Source organism: Gossypium arboreum, chromosome 10, assembly GCF_025698485.1.
Source record: "Gossypium arboreum isolate Shixiya-1 chromosome 10, ASM2569848v2, whole genome shotgun sequence".
Classification (NCBI taxonomy): Eukaryota; Viridiplantae; Streptophyta; class Magnoliopsida; order Malvales; family Malvaceae; genus Gossypium; species Gossypium arboreum.
This window is the reverse complement of record NC_069079.1, coordinates 87923625-87946016: the sequence shown is the minus strand read 5'-3', so window position 1 is coordinate 87946016 and position 22392 is coordinate 87923625.

Sequence of the window (22392 nt, the reverse complement as noted above, 5' to 3'; positions counted from 1 at the left end):
CTTTCTTCAAAACCCCTTCCTTTGCTCTTCTTTTTCCCTTCCATTCCCTTGCCGATTCCCCTCTTGGAAAAGAGCCTTTCAACCACCGTTGAAAGCAACATTCAAGTGCTCGTAAAAGCCTCGGTTCAACAAGAATAAGCAGAGAAGGAGGAGCAGAGCAAACTAGTTAAGCTTTGGAGAAACACTGAATTTGATTCTAGTTCCCTATCCATTATTTTTTATTATTTTTGTTATGAACATGTCTATGAATACTTGTAATGTTGATATGTTTAATTTAATTAATATGGCTTAAATTTAATTTGTGTTAAGTTGATTGCATTTCGTCCGTTTAAGTTATTAAAATTGTGTTTGTGTTGTTATTGGCCTTAGTAAGTTGTTTGATTAAGTAAAATCATGATTAAGTTATTCTTGCATTACAATTATAAGGTAACTAATGAATTAATTATTTAATTGTGTTGGAATTATAATTAATTGACACAATATGTAATACCCCCAAACTCGGCCTAGACGTTATGGCTGAATCTGGCAGCGTCACATGTGAGTGCTTTTTAGGAAAATCTTTGTGACACCCCTAATGTGACCCTAGTAGGAAAGTGGTTTCGGGACCACAAAACCGAGTCACAAAAATAATTAGATGTTATATTCTGTGTTTATTGTATGTGGAATTTGTATGTGTGAATATTTCATGTTTGAATTTTGTTAATTGTGAGTGAATTTTATTAAATAGGACTTATGTGAAAGAATTTAAAATGTGCTAGGCAAATGTAAGTGGCCTATTTATGCATGTTGCAAAATAATTGTACTTGCATGTCAAATTCCCACTCTAGAGGAAGTGGCGGCCATGATGGTATGGGATACAAAAAACATGCATTTTGTGTTAATATTATAATGACTACATGGTTTTATAATAGGAAATAAGTATTAGAAGAAAAAAATAAAATAAAAGAAAGCCATACATTCCCACCTTGTTCTTGCCGAATGTTGGAGAAAGAAAGAAGAAATATGCTTTGAGAATTTCAGCAAGATAGCAAGCTAAAAATCCAAGGTATGTGCATTGGGTCATAGAGAAAATTGAATAAAAAATTGGGTGATCTTTGTCCTCCATTGCCGTAGCCTAAAGGGAGGGAGAGGAAAGTTTGGTTGCTTTGATTTTTGGCTTAGAAGATGGCTAGAATGAGGTATGTATTGAATGATTCTTGAAAATCTATGCATGTTTGAGATGATTAGTTCAAACTCTACTCATCCCATAGATGTGTTTTGGTTTTGGTTTGATAATGATGTTGATGATGGTGAGTTTCGGTCATGCATTAACTGAAATTGTAAGTATGATTTATGGTATAATTTGTGTGATGGAATGGTCTTGAGAGTTGGCTTGATTAAATGGGTAAAATGCTAAGTGTTTTAAAGATGATGTAATGGTTATTTCGGTTTATGCGAAGTAAATATAGATGATGGTTATAAGCTGTTTTATGATTTGAAAATGGTGATTAAATCTTGTAGTTAAGTGTTTAGATATATATATATATATATATTAATAATGAATTTAGTTGTACTTGCTATGTGAGAAATGTGCAATGCTATAGGTATTTGATTATTAGATATGGTTATTTTAAGTTGATTTGTGATGGTATGATTGCATTGATGAAGTGGTGGGAAGAATTAGCTATTATGCTTGATACTAATGCCGAAAATGAGAATGTTGTACTTGAAAAATGTAGGTGAACATGACAAGTGTATTCGGCTTAGGGCCTAGAGGATATGAAAATTTGGAATTTATTTTTGATTGTGTGTGTATGACCATGGATAATTGGCTGCACAAATATTATGAATACATAATGTATGATAAGTTTATTAAGTTACAAAACATTATACATGATCGGCTAATGTAAATTATTTGAGTAAAGTATATCTTGATGGTACATTTCGGCTAGTATAAAATGTATATGGATGTCATATGACTATGTTTAATTTGGGAAGTAAATTGTTTGATCTAGCTCAAGAGCCTAGAGGATCAAAGTTGGATAAGGGAAAGAAAGAGGTGATCGAATAGCCGTCGTAATCGTTCGACAACTTCCGAGGTAAGTTTTAAGTGATTAAATGTTGAGTAAATTCAATCATAATAGGACATAATAAGTTGATTTAATAAGATATGATGTGACCATGATATGTCTTAAACTCAAATGGTAAGTTCCTAAGTGTTTGGACTTGGAAATTTAAGAGCAAATTGTAATAATTTGCTCAAGACAGCGGCAGTAATGTGATTTTAGAAAATCACTATAAATGTTTGGTGTGGAATTATTGGCTGAATAAAATATGAAATCAAAGCTTAATTAGTCTAGTTTCTTATAAAAGAGACCGTGTAAGTAAGGAAATTTCCTATAAAGAGATATTTAAAGTTGTGTGAGACGGTGTCAGAATGACTCCGAAATCCCCTGTTCGGTTTTAAGAAAATCACTATAAATTGTACAAAAATGGTTACAAGATAAAATTTATATTCTTGGACTCCTTAATGAGTCTAGTTTCAAATGAAATCAAGTAGAACATACTTTTAATTCTGTACAATGAGAATTTTGACTCGTAGTGAAGACTGGTCAGGTTAGTCAAACAGTGAAACAGGGGAAACTTTAAGAAAAATCTGGTATTGATTGGCCACACCTAAAATTCTGAAAATTTTATGTATGAAAGATGTATGAGTCTATATTCAGAGAAAATTAACGGAAAGTGATTTGGAGTCTTGTAGCTCTAGTTATAAATAATTTAGTGACCATTGCTCAGGAAAACAGCTCGCAGCGAATATGTGATTTTGTTGCAAACATGGATAAAACTTGTTTTAGTTGCTCATAAGCTATTGATTGAACCCATACTTGAATTCTAAATCGTGATATTGTAAAATGATATATGAGTATTTGATGGATTCTTGATATTAAAATTTGTGAAAGTGTATATATATGTGATAAGGCCTAATGGCCGATGTGGTGAATGTGAAAGTGTATGTATATGTGATAAGGCCTAATGGCCGATGTGATGAATGTGAAAGTGTGTATATATGTGATAAGGCCTAATGGCCAATGTGATGAATGTGAAAGTGTATGTATATGTGATAAGGCCTAATAGCCGATGTGATGAATGTGAAAGTGTGTATATATGTGATAAGGCCTAATGGCCAATGTGATGAATGTGAAAGTGTATGTATATGTGATAAGGCCTAATGGCCAATGTGATGAATGTGAAAGTGTGTATATATGTGATAAGGCCTAATGGCCGATGTGATGAATGTGAAAGTGTGTATATATGTGATAAGGCCTAATGGCCGATGTGATGAATGTGAAAGTGTATGTATATGTGATAAGGCCTAATGGCCGATGTGATGAATGTGAAAGTGTGTATATATGTGATAAGGCCTAATGGCCGATGTGATGAATGTGAAAGTGTGTGTATATGTGATAAGGCCTAATGGCCGATGTGATGAATGTGAAAGTGTGTATATATGTGATAAGGCCTAATGGCCGACGTGATGAATGTGAAAGTGTATATATATATGTGGTAAAGCCGAATGGCTAATGTGAATGTTGTAACATGTGATTAAGTGTACATGAAACTTGGAAATATGTTCCGGGTGAGACCCGATGACAACGTGTGGAGATTATGTCCGGTAAGACTTATAATAAGAATTGCTTATAAATATACGCAATGCTAAAGGTTAAACAGTATGTACTCCAAGTTTATATATGATGCATACGAGAGCAATCTATGGGACTATTCCTATGATTATGTGACATCGGATTAGTGGGAGAGGGTATGTGAAATCATACGATATATCTATGTCACATGAGCTCACTTTCATGTGAGAGTTTATCTGCTGTTGTATATGAAGAGATGTGCATATTCGGTAAAGGGATGGTATGCCCAAGGAAGAGTGAAATAAAAATACGAACAACTATGTTATAATTTGGTTGTTATCTGTTGACACCGCTTAAAACTTACTAAGCATTGTAGTGCTTACTCTGTTTACTCTGTTTCCTCCGCCTTATAGGTCTCATTGCGAAGCTACTGAGGCTCGGGGATCGTCAAAGAACTAGTCACACTATCACTATCCACTGTTTGGTACTGCTATGTTTTGGAATATCTTATGGCATGTATAGAATAGACTAGTAGTGAGAGGATATCATGGTTAATGTATAGGACTACCCTTTTGTTGTAGGTCATGTACCTTTCGGTTTTGTGTAAACTTGGATAGCCATTCGAAAATGGCTTATATATGCTTAGCATAGTACTATAATCGTTTGTATGTTGATCATTATGAGGTATGGAATTGTTTTGAAACGATTAGCCATTGGAATGGTTAATCATGATCACACCTTGTGCTATGTATGTAAAAAGGGCCAATTGAACCATGGAAATCATGAAATAGGTAAGGCCTACCTTAAAGGCAGATGCTGACAGCAGCAGTGATGTGGATGTGAAAAATCACTAAAAATAGTAGGAATGGTATTAAATAGTGAATAAATTATGTAAATTAACTTTGATGAATCTACTTTCATATGGAAGAAACCAAATGGTCATATGAGTTATATGTTAAGAGATATTAAAGTTCTCGTGAAACAGGGCCAGAACGGTTTCTGGATCCCCTATTCCGACTTTAGAAATTCATTGTAAATTAACCAGAGATAATTAGGAGTCATTCCATATATTTATAGATTCCTCTCTGAGTCTAGTTTCTATAGAAACAAACGGCATCAGTATTGAAGCCCTGTACAGGGAGATATCCAATTCGTAACACACGAAGGTCAGTGTAGTCGATCCCTGCAACAGGGGAAACTTTAACTAATAAACTGTACTAATTGGCTTGACAAAAAATTCTAGGAAAAAATCTGTAGATGGAAATATGAGTCTAGTTTCAGGGAAAAATTACGGAATTAATTTTTGAGCTTTGAAACTCAAGATATGATTTTTAAGGCGACAGTGATGCAGTAACCAGCTTGTCTGGAAATTTCTAAATGGACTGTGAAAATAGTTAAGTCTGTGTGCACCTTGTGTTCGATTCCGGTAACGGACTCGGGTACGGGGTGTTACAATCTTAGCAAGTTAAAATTCGTCCAATTTGTTATCTTTACTTAAGTCATAAAATCTCTATTCCAAATATTAACTGAAAACATTTCACTAACGTGGAAGCTAAAACATCATTAATTCATAAATCAATAATTTAACAATTTAAAATCCCCAAAATAAACCCAAGAATAGTTCGAGTCCAAATACAGATTAATCTCAAAAAAAATATTTAGATAAAGCAGACAAAATAAAGTGTTCTCAAAAATCCGTAAATGTCTACTGCTGAGGATTTCCTAACAACAAAATAAACAAAGGGGTGAGTTTTTGCAAACTCAATGTGTACATCCCCAGAACAACATGCATACAAACAAATAACAGAGTACAATTATTCAGCCTTAGCCATATAGATATCGCATGCATAACAGATCAGATATCAGAAATATCATGCCCACCAACCCTGCACACCATCTCCGTCCAACCCATCACACCATGTGGAGATAAAATTGACCCACCCAGCCCTACACATCAAGTATAGGGATAGAATCGACCTATCCAACCCTACACACCAACTGTTACCATAAAAACAGTACATAACAAATATACGCAGCATGGCTGCCAAATAACAGGCTAATCGCCACTCAAACTTCCTTCTCTTCACAACAATCCCAACCCAATGCAATGCAACACAAATATTATGCCATGCTTATATGCAGATATCAGATCATACGTCATGTCAGAACAGATATACAAAATCAGGCAGATATACATGCAGTTATTATCATACTTCTGTATACGATGTAGTAATCAAACAGAGTATAGGGTCTAAGTAACGCTTACCGCCCCTACAGTCAGGTCACAGTCGACTTAGGCGACCCGTGCAATCTTACAAAACATTTCAAACAAATTGGGCTCACACGCCCATGTGCCCTGCCCGTGTGCGCCCACACGCCCGTGTGGCTCACGCGGCTCAAGTGGCGTGTGGGCGCACATGGCTCAAGTTGGCTTTGCGCGGGTGGATCACATGGCCTGGCCCAAACTTCCACACGCCCGTATGGTTCACCCTTGTGACCCACATGCCCGTGCAGGCCACACGGCCCAAAAGGTTGAGCCTGTGTCTCGCACACGGCCTCGCCAGCCTCACAAGCCCGTGTCCATCGCGTCCGTGTGGGGCGCACATGGCCTGGCTAGTCAGTGACACGTTCTTGTCTCGCGACGCCGGCTACCACAAGGGCAGACCACACACCCGTGTAGCGTCAACAGGCCACTTTTTGGCTTTCGTTGAAACTCGTTTTCTACATAATCGGAGTACACACCTGGTTTGTTTCCACTGCTAATCCAATCAGGAGCACTCCAAAGCCTAAAATCGACAATACCGAGCCCAATATCATTCTCTTAAATCTACTTCCTTAAGAACTGCCAAATCCCGAGAGAGAGATCTACTTACCTTCAATGAATACGGTGATTCATCGCTGTTTAGAACCCTGATTAATGACCCACAGAACCTTGAATATCCCCTAAATAGTAAACAAAAACCCTCTTAAACGATCTCCAAAGAAAATCACGCAACTTAATAAAGCGATACTTACCGAATCGACAGAATTGCTAGCAATACTCCTAAGCTTATCGAAAAAGAAGAAAAACGAAGGAGAGGGGGAAAAAGAGAAGAGAATTTTCGACAACAAGGGGGATTTAGGGAAAAAAAGAAGACGGCCGAGAAAAGCTTTTGTTAAAAGAAGGAAATAAGCTCTAATTTCCCCTAAAAACCCCCAACTCAGAATTCTAATAAAACCCAACTTTTAGCCAAAACTTGCAGCAAAATAATTCTAAAGCCACTGCAAGGATTCGAACTCAAGACCTTGAGCAGCCTAACACTCCTCTTAACCATTAGACCAACAGGCCCATTTTGTTAAGTTTTTTTCCAACAATTCCTTAAAAGCCCACTGACCTAAAGTCAGGCTTTATTCAAATAAAAACCCAAAATTTAGCCCAAGTTAAAGCTTGAACTTGGGACCCCCCCCCCAAACACACCCCAGAGCACATAACCTCCTAAACCAACAAATCTTTTAAGCCAAAATATCACAAGACAAGAGTTCAGATACTTTCATGCCCAGCCATCACAAAAGCCAAAACTATAGAAATTTGGGGCGTTACACAATATTTAATCAGTGAATATTTAATCTTCTAAGGTAGTTGAGGGTTAAATTAGTGACGGTATTAGACGATACATTAGCTTTGCATAGCTTGCAAGATTATTGTGATTAAACTGTTTCAAGGTTGGAATACATTGTTACCTCACTTAATCTTTTATGTGTTTATGAAGATTGATTAATTGTTTGAAATGGCATTGGAAAATGTTCAAGAGATTAGTTAATTTAATAAGTATGTATGAGCAGTAGTTAGCAAATTACTGAGTTGCTGTGAATTTATTCATAACAACATGAACATGAGTTTAGTAATTCTAAGTTAAGAAATGTAATTAATCTAACATAATTATGTCATCTTGATTAAAATCATCTTTTGAAATTGTGCATTAGAACTTTTATTTTTATTTTATTTTACTTAGTTAAACTTAGTTTTTAATCACTTCATCAAAATCAAAATATTTTTCTTGACCAAAGTGTTTTTAATTGCATTCATAGATAATTCTTTTCACAATCCCTGTGGGTATGATAACTCGACATTTACTTGTCAATTTATTACTTGTTGCGATTGTGTACACTTGCACATTTCCATCATTCCAGGGCCCCAAGGTAAAAACTCAAGATTTGATTCGAGTTCGGTTCATCTTAGCCAAAGGTCGTCTAAGGATGAAGAAGGCAAGAAAACAACTCACTGTTGAACCAACTTAGCCACTCTTGGACTCATGATTTTTGACTCACTGTTGAGTATATGTTTCCACTCATCTTTTTATTGTCATATTTTATTTAATATCATTATAAGTGTTGTTTTTATTACGTTAATATTTCTTCCTATTTTCAAAACTAGATCAGACCAATTAGTTAGACCGCTTGGACTGAGAATTGGTCTATATACTAGTCTGAAACAAGGCAAAAAATTAGTTCATCTGCGAATCGATAAAACTGGTTGAATCAAGCAAAAAGATCAGTTGAATTAAAGTTTACGCTTAATGAAAAATTTAGCCTCTAATGTTTGGGTGTTGGGTTACTTTGGCCCTTAAGGTTTTTTTGGGAGCACTTTCATACATAACCTTTTTTTTTGGTCAAATTGGTCATTTTTTAACGGTCTTACTAACGTGGCCGTTAAGGGACTAACGACGCAAACGTGGATTTTTTTTACTTAGACGCCACACGTCTGTAGATGCTGGTGTGGCATGTAAGACAAAATAATGCCATATCAACAAATGAATTTAAACTTAAAAAATAATTAAAAACCCTAACTAACACACACACACGGGCAGAATTAAAAGAAATTAGCAGCTCCTAAATAAACAACCCTAAATCTCAAATCCTCTCTCTCTCCATTGAAATTATTTAGAAATTGAAGCTTGAAATTTAATGGGTTTGTAAAAGAATAAAAAATATTGTTTGAAAAAAAGTGATTGGAAGCCATCAATGGAGAAGTTTCCTTACCCAACGTTGGTTTCATCATCACGAGGGGAGTTTGTTTATGATGAAGATAAAAGAAGATGTTTTTGTAACAAGTTAGCTCTGAGAGAGACATCGTAGAACGATTTAAACCCAGGCATAAGGTATTACAGTTGCTCAAATTTTCGAGTATGCATATATTTAGCTAATTTGTTTTAGGGTTCATAAAAAATTAGGGATTTTTTTATTTTTTTTGATTATTGTGTTGGCTGGACTTCATTGGTGCTACAATTTATCATAGCATTAGAATTAAGATTGGGGTAATCACTGTATATTTAGCAGATTTATTTTAGGGTTCGTAAGAAATTGTGTGATTTATTTTATTTTTTTATTTGGATATTGATGAAACATTTCTTTCTCATGCATGAAATGTATTCGGGTAAGCATAGTTAGCCGATTTGTTTTAGTGTTCATAAGAAATTGTAGATTTTTTTTATTTTTTAATTGGATATCGATGAAACATTTATTTTCCATGCGTGAATATTAGAATCAATATATATGAACTCAGTTGCGGATATTTCATTTTTCTTGAATGGCGTTACCAGATTACAGAGTTGACAAGTATGACATTGGAACTGCATTTGGTCATTTTAGGATATGTGTTGAGGATGTAAGCTCAAACATTGGCCTCCATGAATTGTGCTAGGTTTTCCATTTTTAACAAAATGATTATTCTTGTACTTTGGAAGTGCTGGGTAAATCTGAATCAGGGATGTAGAAATTGTTTCATCTTACAATTTTGTATGTAAAAAGACGGATGAATTTCTCATGGAATTATGATGTGTAAAAGAGTAATTGAGCTTTTCTACATATACAAAATTGTATATGGGTAAATTTTATTTTTTTGATTATTGTGTCGGCTGGACTAAATTGGGGAATTGTAGAGTTTATATTATAACAAGTCAAATTTTTTTATGTGAAATGTAGGTTCGTGGATGCAGATTTTTTAAGTGGTATGATGATAGGCTATGTAGAAGGGTGAATGAAGTAATACGTGAATTACGTGATAGCGAAAAAAACTTGCAAAAGAGAATATGAGACTTAGGAAGCAAATAATGAAGTGTGGAAGTGGTGAGATGTTTGAGAGTGTCAGTAGAAGCAGTAATGTTGAGATGTCTAAAAGTGGCAGTGTGCAAAATGTGGGCAAGGACAACCAAACAAAAGTGGTGAATCATGATGTTGTGGATAACATTGAATTAAACACAAAGATTAAGAGCTTGAAGAAAAAAATGTAAATCACTCAAGAAAGAGAAAGAGTTTTATAAGAAAATGTTTATTTGTAGTGTATTGCTTATCTTCTTTGTCACATTATTTAGGAATGTTATAATTTGACCCATTTATATGTATGTAACATCTCGAAATAGGGCCTAAATGGAATAGTGGTTGCGAAACCACAAATCTGAGATAGAAAAGTTTATTTCGATTAATTTTTATGATTTACCGAGTGATTAGATGCATGTGTTAGAGTATTGATAAGAAATTTTATAGATTGCATGTTTAATTTGCCTTTTAGGACTAAATTGAAAAAGTTTCAAAATATGTGTTCTAATTCATAAGTAATTTATTGAAATGGGGGTTTAAAGAGGAGGTCCTTAAATGGTAATTAGACCATTATATTTCGTTTGGACAAAAATGGGCATGAATAGGACAAAATAAAAAGGGAAAATAAAGCCAAAATTGACTCATCTTTTTCATGGAGGCCGAAATTAGCATGGGAGAAGCCATGGCTAGGGTTTTCAAGCTTTCCAAGCTCAATAGTAAGTCCGTTCTAGCCTCATTTTTCAAGTTCTTTACGATTTTGGAATCCCGATAACTTGATTAAGCTTATTCTAGTAATAATTTAAGCTAGAGTTCATATTTGGAAAAATACCCATAGGTAAAATGTGTTTATTTTGATTTTTTATGGCAGAATATGAAGGCTAAAATTATGATCAACAACTTTTGCTAAGCGGTTTTAAGCAAAAAAGAGTAAAACGGCTTAATCGGTAAAAGTTGTTATTGTTCATAACTATGTGTTAGAGTGAGAATTTGATGTTGCCATAAGGGAAAAATGATCAGCATGTCATAAAACATAAGAATAAGGGATGAAGTTTAATTCCCGAGCCTAAGGGCAAAAGTGTAAATATGCAAAAGTTTAGGGGCAAAATTGTAATTTTTCCAAAGTTTGAGTTAAGGACTGTTTTGAATAGTACATTAATTAAATATGTAAAATATAATGTTTTAGATCCCGAAAAACGAGATTTGAATCTAGAATGAGAGAAAAATCGAAAATAAAAAAAGTTGGTAAAATGGCCGTTTTAGTATCGAGGTAAGTTCATATGTATAGTAAACATTAATTTATGCATGTTTCAATGTAAAATTGATATATTTACTATGATTGCCAAGGTGTTGAAAGTAAGTATAATTATGATGATTTAAATGTTCAATATTAATTCGACATGGAAATGAAAAAGTATGTAAGTTTGTATGTAAATAATACATTATCTTTATTATGTTTTTGTATTTCAGCATATTTTATGTATTGTAGCTGATTTTTGAATCATAATTGACTATTGGAAGTATGGAATCAAGCATTAGAAAGAGAGAGAAATCCCGGTTGAACCTTCGGAAAGATTGGATGATATAGATGGTATGTAGCTAGGTCACATGTATGGTGCTGAGTGCACGTCATGCGTACAAGAGAGCTACGAGACATTATGATGTAGCTAGGTCACATGGGTGATACTATGTGTACACCATGTAGACAAGAGAGCTACGGGATATATATAGCTAGGTCGCATGCGTGGTTCTAGGTGAAGGACACCATGTAGACAAGAGAGCTACGAGATAAACTGGCTAGGTCACATGGGTGGTACTAAGTGTTCACCATGTGTACAAGAGAGCCAAAATTATGTGTACAATCGATCTAGGTCACATGAGTGGTGCTAAGTGAAGGCCACTATGTGTACAAGAGAGCTTCAATTTTAAAGGTGGGTTGTGTGCGATACCATTGCGTATCTGTTATTATTCCGAAGCGTTCAACTGGGAAATTGATTAAATGAAATTGTGTATGACTTTGTTATGATAAGTGTAAGTATATACATGTGTAACTTATGAGAAATATGCTCGATATGTGATTGAAAATTGGAAAGATTGTTATGGGAAAGTGATGAATACAATTGAAGAGTGAAAGATCAAAATTGACAATAAAACTGTTCTGGTTAGTTGCAGTGATGTGAATCTAAAAATTTACCAAAAATAGTAGAAATTGAATCAGAGACTTAATGAGATATAAAATTAGAGCTTAGTGAGTCTATTTTCATATAACAAAAACATAGCAAGCAAAGGAATTCTATATTATGAGATATTTAAGTTTTTGAGAGACTGGTTCAGAATGACTACATGATCCCCTATTCTGACTTGGAAAACTCATTAAAAGTTGTAAAAAACCAATTATGGGATATAATTTATATGCTTGAAATCCTTAATTAGTCTAGTTTCAAATGAAATAAATGAGAACATCCTTTGAATTCTGTACGAGGAGAAAATTGATTTGTAGTGAAGAGTGGTCAGAACAGTTGAGTAGTGAAACAAGGGTAACTTCAATGAATAAACTGTACTAATTGGCTAGAGCAAAAATTTTTAAAATTTTATGGTAAGAATATATGTGAATCTAGTTTCAGGGAAAATTAACATTTTGTAATTTGGAGCTCTGTAGCTTCAGAAATAAATAATTTAGTTTCTGGTACTCTGCTAGACAGCTTATTTTGAACCTGTTTATGATTGTAATAGTGAAAGTATGTGTGTTTGTGATGGTAATATTCCGGGAACATATTGTGACTTTGTTTAAAGTATGATAATGTATTGTTTATTAATATTTACATACTTACTTACTAAGCTATAATGCTTACTCCCTTCCTTTCCTTTTTCCTATAGTGTCGTAGATGTTAGCTCGAGTTGGAGGTCGCCGGAGGTTAAATCACACTATCAAACTATTGATCGATATATAAAGGTTTTAAACTATTTTTAAGTCTTTGGCATGTATGAAGACTCGTTTAACTGTTATTAAGTTGTTAGGAATTGGCTTAAAATACTGACCTATGTTATTTGAAGGTCTCTAATGTATAAAGTCATTTAATGTAGATAGTCTTGATTATGTTATTAATTATGAATCAGTTTTTATACGATGATTAGTGATTAAGTCTGGTAATGCCCCATACCCTGTTCCGGTGTCAAACACAGGTAAGGGGTGTTACAATGTACTAAATGTTCAGGGATTACAAACATTTTTAATGTTTTTTCTAGGCTTTGGTAGCCCTAAGGAAACCTTTTTAATGTTGTGGATTATTGTTGGATCATTAGTTTTCTAATGAACAATCTATCCATAATATGGATGATAGTGTTACAAGAAGAAAACCATTAGATTAAAACTTCTAGAAACAAAGTCCTTTAATATGGTTTTGGACAGTTCCATTTTGATTTTTATTAGATTAAAATTTTGTTCTATAATATAATTTTTATTGGATTTGGTCATTCTATTATGCTTTGTTTTGATTTCAATTTTACATATTTGAACAGCTTAACTAAAACTAACAAGCAAGGCTGACATTAGTATAAAATATTCCCCCACAAAACAAAAATCTAATACATTTGCCAATTTCATGTTCACTCTTTTCATATGTTGGCCTTTACTAATTTCATATTAAAAAAAGCAACTACAGCAGTAATGGTATACATCTTTCAACAAATCATTTCAAAAAACAAACAAAATATGTTATACTAACAAAATGATCCTATAGTTGTAAGATGTTAACCAACCATTTCAACAAATCATTTCCAAAAAAAAATGTTATGCTAACAAAATGATCCTATAGCAGTAAAATGTTAACCAACCATTTCAACAAATCATTTCCAAAAACAAACAAAATATGTTAACCATCTCAATTCATTTCTTTATCTTCTTTGTTGTAGTGGATTCTTGTGTGCTGATAGGTTCCTGATATGCCAACCTTTTTTGGCTTCTAGTTCTCATACTCGTACCAGACTGAGAACAAAAATCAGAACCCCAAACTAGATTTAAATAATTCGAAATTGACATTAAAAAATTATTTATACCTGTGATCTAGTTGTGTTATGCTTAATGCATAGTTTTCTATTGTTCTTTTTTTTTTGGGGCTTATAGTTCATGTACTCGTACTAGACTAAGACCAAAAAATCAGAATCCCAAGTTAGATTAAAATATTTTTGAATTGACATTAAAACCGTGTATATGATATACCTGTGATCCAGTTGTATTAGGCTGAATGAATGGTGTTATGTTATTATTTTTTGGGATTCTAGTTTTTGTACTCGTACCAAACTAAGACCAAAAAAACCAAAACCCAAATTATTTTGGAATTGACAATTAAAAAGCTTTTACGATATACCTGTGTTCCCATTGTGTTAGGCTAAATGCATTATCTTTTTTTATGACCCTCACCACCACATTTCTTGTATTTCATAAGTAGACTAGCCCTACTGAGTTGTCCAGGCTTCACTTTTTTCGGTTTATGTTTTTGCTTCCTTCTATTCTTCTTTGGCCTACTAGGCATTATTTTCTCAACTTGTGGAAGCACAGGCTCAATACCAGATTTAGTTTATTCACGTGACCCATTTATGGGTTGCAAAGCATATTCATATGCTTTCACATATGTGTCTTTGTGGTAGTGCCTATATAAGTAGTAATCAAGATCTTGTTCAAAATTCCATATAGCACAGTAGGCATGGGAACAAAGAATCCCAGATAATTGCCAACTTCGACAACTGCAGGTTTTATGCTCTACATTTACTATGTACTATTTTCCGCCTTTCTTAACTTCACACCCATTTTCCTCATTCCAGATCATCTTCCAATCAACACTTTCTTTCTTGCTATCATCAAATTTCTTCTTTATTAGTGGACATAATTATATTTCCATGAACTGCATTGCTTCCTCTTAGCCACTACTCTAGTCATCAAATTAACTCCAATTTCCTCTAACATGATTATTATGCTCTTAAATATAGACTCCACGATGTTAGAGTTAAATGCTTCACAGAGGTTATTGTCTAGAATATCTGACACTTAGTGTAACCCCTGGAAGGCCTTGGTCCAAGCTTTCGAATTCTTAGAGAATAACTCCTTTGCAACACTTTCATCATGCTTATACATGTTTTCTTTTCTTTTTTTTCCCACTCCCTCTCTGTTGTAGACTTCACAACTTTCCAAAAAGAAAATTCGAATATCTACTAGAGTAGAATGTCGTTAATGGCTATCTCGGGACCCTACAAATTAATTTATAAAACATAAGTAAATCATTAGTAATAACTAATAATATTAGTAATAAATAAATGTTCTGCAACAACTTTTACATTGACCATTTTGTTTCTAAAACCAACACAATAGTTGTGTTCATCATGACAACTTTTGACCTGCATGCATCTGGCCATGTTACTGTAACTTGAAAATATTCCCCATTTACATTTTTTGATGCAATACAATTAACTCTAACCCTAATTGGTTCATTCCTAATTATCTTAAGTTCCCTTCTACAACACATTGAGTACTTACGACTTGTGGATTTCAATTTCCCACTATCTTTAAACAACATCCCAATACAGAAGTGTGGATTTGATGAGTTTGGATTGTATGTGTGGAACCTACTTCTTTTTCTACAAACATTAGTATTGTCATCGTCTTCTAACCCAAATATGCTCCCATATAAGTCTCTATCAAAATATTCAGTCTTATTTCCATCTTCTTCCCTACCAACACAATCATTTAGTCATTCACCATCGAATTCTTCAGGGATCTCAGCCTCAAACTACTCTCCAGAGCTTTTACTTTCAGTCTCATCAAGTACTGTATCCTTACCTTTCCCACTGGTTTTCCCCTCCACTTCCCTAACCCCTCCTCATCATGATGCGTGCTCATATTCGTAAGTTCAATTACAAGATGCTGAATTTCCTAATCATCTAATTTTAGTATCGTTTCAAGTTGAAATTCAAAATGAAATTTTGAGTAATGGAAAATAGGTTGAATGAAAAGTGCAAAGAAGGTTTCGGAAGGATGACTTGCACAAATTAAACACTTAGAAAAGAGACAATGATATAAATGATCGTGACCCAATTTCTACATAGTGAAATAACAAACAAGTCTTTGAAGAAGAAGTAATCTGTGACCCGTTATTTAGAAAAATAGGAACCAACAGTATGTTAAAACGCCACACTTCAAAATAAAGAAAGAATGGATGGAAGTGATAAGTTCAAAAAAAACAACGGTTTGACGCCACAAGGAGAACCTTGATAAGTCCAAGTAAGTTAGACCAGGAAATAAGAGATAGAATTCTCATACAAAACTTAGAAAAATTTGATAGCTATCAAAGTTCTATTTATAGGAAATTTATAGGCACTTTTGTGACTATTCAAATGCCTATGTGAGACTTTTCATATTCATCCATTAATTAATATTATTACAAGCAATAATTTCATTTTTAACTCTTGTAAGGAGGCCAATGAGTCATGTCTCTTCATTGGAATCTGATGTAGTTGAAAAGGCAAGTCAATTCTCCTTAATGAAGACTTAAAGTATCCTTAATGTGTTTGATTGATGTCCCTTCAGCTCCCTGGTAACCACATGATAAAAGCTTGTGTAACATTACAACACCCCTTACCCAAGACCATAGCCGGAGTCGAGCACGAGGTGTTACCATATTTATCTTACCTATTTGGGGCATAAAAAAATTTACTTTTAAAAAAAAATATTAATTCGCTCACATTCTTCCAATAAATCCCTAAAAAGGGCCTTCGAGACCCTAACACGTGCAATTGGAATGGTTCGGGACCAAACCGAGAACATTAAAAATTTTTCCGATTACTTACACAAATCGAAACAAATTATTTCACTATTCAATAAGCTTTAATTCTATATCTTATTCATCATTTAATTCCATTTGTACAATTTTTAGTGATTTTTCAAAACCACGTCACTGCTACTGTTTCCTATCTGTTCCATGGCCAACTCTTACTCTTTCATAGTTTCTTTGCATCAAACCTCATTTAGGCATACATAATACCAAAATATGTTCTTATTTAGCTATATCATAAGTTAATCATTACCAAGTATTCACATGCCATTCGTTAATCATATCATAAGGACATACACACAAAATAGCCAAGTCCCTATACATGCCATAACTTAAAGTATTTCTAGTCACAAAATACAGAGATAACTCGTTGATAGTGTTAGGCGATCTCTGACGTCCTTATAATTTTTTGAGTTGGCTTTGCGATACTATAAAAAAGGGAGAAAATAAAGGGAGTAAGCATAAAGCTTAGTAAGCTTGCATGTAAATAAATAACAACATTCTAAATGAATTATCAAGATAACCTGAACCTTTTGAACATGGACTTATCTTACCTTCCCTTTGGCACACTCTTTGAATTTTCCGTTGAACCATTTGGAATTCCAAGGATACACGGGCACCTTTCCTTTTTAAACTTACCATTTCTATGTCTTGACATGGTCTTACGCAGTATCCTTGCCTTATGAACTCACCATTGTCATGCCTTGGCATGGTCTTACATGGGAGCATTGCCTTATAGTAGTTTATCAATGCCATGTCTTGACATGGTCTTACATGATTTCCTTGCCTTGTAGAACTTACCAATACCATGCCTTAGCATGGTCTTACTTGGTATCCTTAAGCCCTAATGTCATGACATTTGTATCCTACACATTCCTAAGGTTCAACTGGGACTTTTAAGTATCATTTCTCCGTCAATTCTTGCTTGAATCATCAAGGAATAAATTTACAAAATAAATATATAGATACTGAAAAATAACATCATTAATTATAAATAATAAAACATTACATTTATTTACCGCAAACATACCTCGATAGAAAATACGATCAAATATTTTTATTTAGTCCTCAACCTTTTTCTTTCCTCGATCTAACCCCGAATTTTGTTCTTCTTGATCTATAATAGCAAATTTAACTTATTTAATATTCACATTTATCAAAACAGTCCTTAACTTTAAATTTGGCAAAATTATGATTTTTATGACATGCTGATCATTTATTTACCTACGGCAACATCAAATTCCACTCTAACATGTACTTATGACCATTAGGTATTTTTACCGATTATGTCGTTTTACTCGTTTTCGCTTAAAATCGCTTAGCTCATGTCGTTTAACATAATTTCAAGCTTCATATTCTACCATAAAACATCAAAATAAACACATTTCACCTATGGGTATTTTTCCAAATATGAACCCTAGGTTTTATTGCTAGAATAAGCTAAATCAAGTTACCGGGACTTCAAAAACGTAAAGAACATTAAAAACGGGGCCTGAAATTACTTACTATGAAGCTTGTTATCTTGACAAAACCCTAGCTATGAAGAACCCTTGAAATTTTGGCCTAATGAAGAAGATGGGCACATTTTTTCATCTTTTTTCCCTTTTTTAAACTTTTAATTACCAAATGACTAAAATACCCTTCATTAAAAGTTTAGTTATTTTTATCTATGTATGTCCATTTTTCTCCATGAAAACCTAATGGTCTAATTACCATTTAAGGACCTCTACTTCAATTATACTCTTTAATTTAATCCTTTAGCGTCTAAAACTCATATTTATCAACTTTTGCAATTAAGCCCTAGTAGGCAAATTAAGCATGCTATCTATAAAATTTTCCATCGATACTCTAACACATGCATCTAATCACTCGGTAAATTATAAAAATTAATTAGAATAAACTTTTCTATCTCAGATTCATGGTTTCGCAACCACTGTTTCGTTTAGGCCCTATTTTTGGATGTTACATTTCTCCCCCTTTTAAGGATTTTCGTCCTCGAAGATATTTCCGGTGAAAAGATTTGGATATCGTTTTCGCATAATCTCTTTAGGCTCCCATGTAGCCTCGTTTACCCCATGCCTATTCCATTATACTTTCACAAGTGCAATACTTTTTTTCCTTAGTTGCTTGACCTCTCGAGCTAAAATCTTTACTAGTTCTTCACCATAAGTCATATCTTCTGAATCTCAACCTGTGTCTGTGAAATCACATGTGAAGGATCAGAACGGTAACGACGTAACATGGACACATGGAACACATCATGAATCTTCTCTAACTTTGGCGGAAAAGCTAACCGATATGCTAATGGTCCAACTCTTTCAGTCACCTCAAACGGTCCAATAAAATATGGACTTAGTTTGCCTTTCTTGCCAAATCTAAAGACTTTCTTCCACAGGGATATTTCAACAACACTTTGTCACCAACTTGATACTCAATCTCTTTTCTTTTCAAGTATTCATAACACTTCTGTCTATCTGAAGCTGCTTTCAAGAAATCTCTGATAACTTTCACTTTCTCTTCAATTTCTTTAACTAAATCAACCCCGTAAATCTAATTTTCTTTAAGCTCTATACAATATAAAGGTGTGCAACATATACACCCATACAAAGCTTCATAAGGTGCCATTTTCAAACTCAACTGGTAACTATTATTATAAGCAAACTTTAGCAACGGTAAATATTTTTCCCAACTACCTTGAAATTGTAAGACATAATATCTGAGCATATCCTCAAGTATCTGAATAGCTCTCTCTGACTGACCATCGGTATGAGGATGGAAAGCTGTACTAAAACTCAACCTTGTGCCCAAAGCTTCCTGAACTTCTTCCAAAATCGCAAAGTGAATCTTGGGTCTCTATCTAAAATAATCGATAACGGTATTCCATGTATTCTGACTATCTCTGAAATATATAACTCGGCCAACATGTCAAGTGAATAATCCATACGAACTAGAATAAAATAAGCCGACTTCAATCACAACCCATACTGCATCCTTCTTTCTCGGTGTCAACAGCAATCCTGTCACAAAATCCATAGCAACTCGGTCCCATTTCCACTCAGGAACTAACACAGGCTGCAATAAACCTGAAGGTACCTGATGTTCGACTTTTACTTACTGACAAAACAAGCATCTAGAACCAAACTCTGAGATATCTCTCTTTATTCTTACCCACTAATACATTTTCTTCAAATCATTATACATCTTTGTACTACCTGGATGAATAGACAAAGAACTGCTATGTGCTTCCTCTAATATCTTTTGAATAAGCTCATCATTCTTTAGTACACATATTCAATTTTTGAACATTAAAAAACCGTCAGAACTGATCTGAAAATTTGACTTTATATCCAATTCACACTGAGCTTTTTTGGCTTGCAACTCACTTTCATCTTTCTGAACTTCACAAATTTCTTCAAGAAATATTAGCTTAGCTCTTAAATCGGCTAAGATAGAACCATCATCCGATAAGGTTAAACTAGTGTTCAAAGCTCTTAATGCAAATAAAGATTTCCTACTCAAAGCATCAACAACTACGTTTGCCTTACCCCGGTGATAATTGATCACTAGTTCACTATCTTTAATCAACTCTAGCCATATTTTTTGCCTCAAGTTCAAATCTTTCTGAGTCATCAAGTATTTCAAACTTTTATGATCAGTAAATATTCGGCACTTCTCACCATACAAGTGATGCCTCCAGATTTTTAACGCAAATACAATGGCAACTAATTCTAAATCATGTATTAGATAATTTTTCTCATGTGGCTTTAGCTGTCTAGAGGCATAAGCAATTACCTTCCTTTCCTGTATAAGTACATAGCCTAATCCATTCAAGGACGCATCACTATAAATTGCAAACTCTTTACCCGGTTCTGGTTGTACTAAGACAGGAGCTTCAGTCAACAATGCCTTTAACTTGTCAAAACTCTACTGACACTTTTCATTCCATTCAAACTTGACATCTTTCTGTAGCAATCTTGTCAATTGAGTAGTTATCATGGAAAATCCCTCTACAAATTGTCTATAATAACTGGCAAGACCAAGAAAACTTCTGACCTTTGATACATTTCTGGGAGGCTTCCAATCAACAATGGCTGAAATCTTGGTCGGATCAACTCTAATACCTTCACCTGAGACTATATATGTCCAAGAAAACCAACTTCCCGTAACCAGAACTCACTTTTGCTAAACTTGGCATAAAGTTGATTATCCCTCAAAGTCTGTAAAACTGTTCTCAAATGCTCTGAATGCTTAGTCTTATCATGAGAATAAATCAAGATATCATCAATGAACACAACTACAAATTTATCCAAGTAAGGTCTGAAAATTTGATTCATTAAGTCCATGAAAATGGCAGGAGCATTAGTCAAGCCAAATGGCATCACAAGGAACTTATAATGGCCATACCTAGTCTGAAAAGCAGTCTTCGGAACATCTGACTCTTTAACTCGCAACTGATATTATCTGGCTCTCAAATCTATCTTAGAGAACATAATAGCTCCCTTCATTTGATCAAACAAATCATCAATTATAGGTAGTGAATACTTGTTCTTAATAGTCACCTTGTTAAGTTGCTGATAATATATGTACAATCTCATCGAACCATCTTTCTTTTTCACAAAGAGCACTAGTGCACCCTATGGTGAACAACTAGGTCTTGCAAAGCCTTTCTCTGTTAGTTCCTGCAACTGAACTTTCAATTCTCTCAATTCTATTGGAGTCATTCTATAAGGAGTAATAGAAATGGATGTTGTACCCGGAACAAATTCAATAACAAACTCAACTTCTCTAATAGGAGGCAATCGGGAAACTCATATACCACAGGCACTGATTCAATTTTCAACTCTAGATCTTTAGTATTCAACACAAAAGCAAGATAAGCTTCATATCCTTTTCTCAAGCATTTCTGAGCAGACATAACAGAAATCATGGCAATCGAACTATCTGACTCATCTGAATTAACACGAATAATTTCACCATTTTCGCATTTCAACTTAATAAATTTCTTTCCAAAATTCACTATCACGTCATGCACAGTCAACCAATCATACCAAGAATCACATCAAACTCATCAAATGGAAATAGCATGAGATCGACCAGAAAACAGTAACCTCTAATCATCAAAGGGCAATTTTTACATATTTTGTCCACTAATACATACTAACCCAATGGATTCGATACTTTAATCACAAATCCCGTAGACCCTATGGACATGTTCATACTAGGCATCAATTTCATGCAAACATAGGAATGGGTCGAACCCAGATCAATCAAAGCAATAACATTAACATCATGATGAGAAAATGTACCCGTAATTACATCGGGAGAGGATGCCTCTTCACGAGCACAGATAGCATAGGTCCTTGCAGGTGCTCTAACATTGGGTCTCGCTGCTGAATCTCTAGATGCACCTTTAGCTGCCCCTATTCCCGAACTTCTTTAAGGTCTGCCTCTAATGGGGGAATTGCCTGATCTTACACTCAGTATTACTTCTCTTTTAACCATCACAGGACACTCTCGAATGAAATGATCCGATGCACCACATTGGAAACAACCAGTCTCAGTTTCTCGACATTGACCTGGATGACGTCGACCACATTGAGGACACTTGGGTCTATCAGGCTGAATACTACCAACACTCACAATTGAAGTGGTCTGAGCTTTCTGACTCATAAATCTTCTACCTCTGTTTCGGTTAGAATACCCTACTAAAAAATTAGATCTCGTAGAGAACTCTCTAGGCCTCTTGAATGTAGACTGAAACGACTTGCTCATCTGTCTTTTCTTCATGTCTTGTATCTCAATTTCAGCTTTACCCTTTCCTTCCAGTAACTCCTCTGTCTTACAAGCTTTTTCAACTAAAATGACGAACTCTTTTA